This window comes from Pristis pectinata, chromosome 8, assembly GCF_009764475.1.
Source record: "Pristis pectinata isolate sPriPec2 chromosome 8, sPriPec2.1.pri, whole genome shotgun sequence".
Classification (NCBI taxonomy): domain Eukaryota; kingdom Metazoa; phylum Chordata; class Chondrichthyes; order Rhinopristiformes; family Pristidae; genus Pristis; species Pristis pectinata.
The window spans coordinates 96,776,108-96,778,812 of record NC_067412.1 but is presented as its reverse complement, the minus strand read 5'-3'; the positions used below and the strand labels follow the sequence as shown (position 1 = coordinate 96,778,812).

General features: G+C 43.8%; 1 non-coding gene across 1 annotated transcript; it reads left to right on the top strand.

The window, feature by feature from the left end:
• The first annotated feature begins 355 nt into the window (after positions 1 to 355).
• On the top strand, positions 356 to 428 carry trnaf-gaa (transfer RNA phenylalanine (anticodon GAA)). The gene has a single exon. It is a non-coding gene; the product is annotated as a tRNA-Phe (tRNA).
• The last annotated feature ends 2,277 nt before the right edge of the window (positions 429 to 2,705 follow it).

Genomic DNA, 2,705 nt, shown 5'->3' with positions numbered 1-2,705 from the left:
GCCTTTCTATTTATATTTTGAACTTTTTAGTGTTTTCTTTCAGTTTTATTGAACTGTTTAGAAATAAGTGCACTGACTTCCCTTTGTAATGGAACTTAACTCACTATTTCCGAGTAGCTTCCAGCAACCAGAGAGAATAAGTTATCATTAAATGTAACTTCCCCTCCTGGAGAGACTTAAGGCTGAGAACATAGATCACTTCAATGAATGTCTTGGCAGAGGAATTTCAATACCTGAACACAAACTGCAGAATCCCTTCAGGAAATGCGATCATTTGCATGGCATTCCTGTCATTATTGTCACCATGGATACAGAAATGACACAATTGCTTAACCACCTACAAGGAATTGTCAGAGCCGAAATAGCTCAGTTGGGAGAGTGTTAGACTGAAGATCTAAAGGTCCCTGGTTCAATCCTGGGTTTCAGCAGTTTTGAGGGCAGGCACGGTAATGTAGCCGTTAGCATAATGCTATTACAGCGCCAGTGACCAGGGTTCAATTCCTGCTACTGTCTGTAAGGAGTTTGTACATTCTCTCCGTGTCTGTGTGGGTTTCCTCCTGGTGCTCCGGTTTCCTCCCACATTCCAAAGACATACGGGTTAGGAAGTTGTGGGCATGCTATGTTGGCGCCGGAAGCGTGGCGACACTTGCGGGCTGCCCCCAGAAAATTCTACGCAAAAGATGCATTTCACTGTCTGCTTCGATGTACGTGACTAATAAATAAATATCTTACATCTTATCTCTTTACTGGATAGTTTTCAGTTCATTATGTCACTGTAGGTTCTTGGTGAAACAAAGGGGCTTAAAGGCAGGGTGCATTTTCTTTAAAGGTGAGGTGCATTTGCCTAATTTGATGGTAACTTTTGGCAGGACAAGTGGATACTTCAAAGAGTAACCCACCACTGAGAGTGAAAATTGTAATATATATATATAAAGTTAGATCAAAATAAATAATTTAATTCTTGACCGAGGAGAGGTTTTAGTCACAAAAGCCTCCATTAATGGACAAGCTTCATCAGATGAGTAAACTGGAACATCTCTGAGCCTACTCAGCTTGCCTGCAGTCAATGGTTTTGTGGAGAACCACCAACAACCTTCTGGTTGATGTTCAAAAATCACTGAGAGACACAGCACAGAAACAGGCCCTTCAGCCCACCGAGTCTGTGCCAGCCATTAATTTGAACACCTACCCCAATCCCATTCCATTCTCACAACATTCCCATCAACTACCCCCCAACATTCTACCACTCAGCTACGCACATTAGGGGCAATTTACCGAGGCCAATTAACCGAAAAACCTTTATGTCTTTGGAATGTGGGAGGAAACCTGAGCATCCAGAAGAAATCCATACAGTCACAGGAAGAACGTGCAGACTCCACACAGCAGTGGAGGTTGGGATCGAACCTGGGTCACTGGAGCTGTGAGGCAGTGGCTCTACCAGCTGCCCCGCTGTGCCTTGTAGAACATTTTGGAACTTTGTAGCTGTGCAAGGCCCGAGGCAGCTGGAAGTCCGGTGTTGGCACAGTCCACCTCTCACTCTACTGCTGAACTCACTGCTGAAGCCAGCTGTCACTCACTGACATACTGCAGAGAAGGTTCAGAAGTACTTTGCATCAGCTCCCTCACTTTACACTGTCATTCATGCTACTGATTCCTGTGGTGTGTTGCAGAGATTGTTGTTATGTATCCTACATACTGTTGTTCTGCATCCTATATATTGTTTGCTGTGAGTCCTATAGATCGATGATGTGTACTTTATAGATTCCCGTTGCATGTCCCATAGATTCCCATTCTGCACCCTTCACATCCTATTGAGAATTGTTTTACTTTCCATAGACTTATCTTTCACCTGACAGATTCCAGTTTTGTGTGCCATATGTTGTCATATATCCCATGGATTCTCATTGTGTCTGATATAATTGCACCATGTCTCCTACAGATTATCATGCACCCTATTGATCTTCGGTGTGTATTCTCTACATTTGCATTATGTGGTCTACAGATCAATGTTGTGTAGACCCCACTGTGCATCCTATGTTTTATTATGATGCATCCCATTGGATGCTGCAGTGCACCCTAAAGAAAATTATCATGTTTCCTACAGATTACCATTTGCAGCCTATAGATACTCATTGTGCACCCTATAGATCGCTAGTGTCCATACTATAACTTGCCACACTGTATCCTGGAAGCTGCTATTAACCATGCAATAGTATGCTGTTGTGCACGGGATAGATTCTCAGCAGCCATTCTGTACATTCCTGATGTATGGCCAACAGACTGGTATCTTGTACTCAATAAGTTATTTCATGCATTCTGTAAATTACTCTTGTGCATGGTATAGACAAGATAGCTGTATCATGTTGCATCATGGTCTGGTACGGCAATTCGAATGTGCAGGAACGTAAGAAGCTGCAGAGAGTCGTGGACTCAGCCCAATACATCACAGACACATCCCTCCCCACCATCAGTATAATCTACAGGAAGCGCTGTTCAAGAAGGCAACATCCAGCATCAAAGGTGCCCTCCATCCAGGCCATGCCATCTTCTTGCAGCTCCCATCGGGCAGGAGGTACAGAGCTCCAATTCCCACACACGAGGTTCAAGAACAATTACCTCCCTTCAACCATTCAGTTCTGGAGCCAACCTGCACAACCCTAATCAGCAATACTATGACCACTTCGGTCACTTTTGTTTGTTCCTAA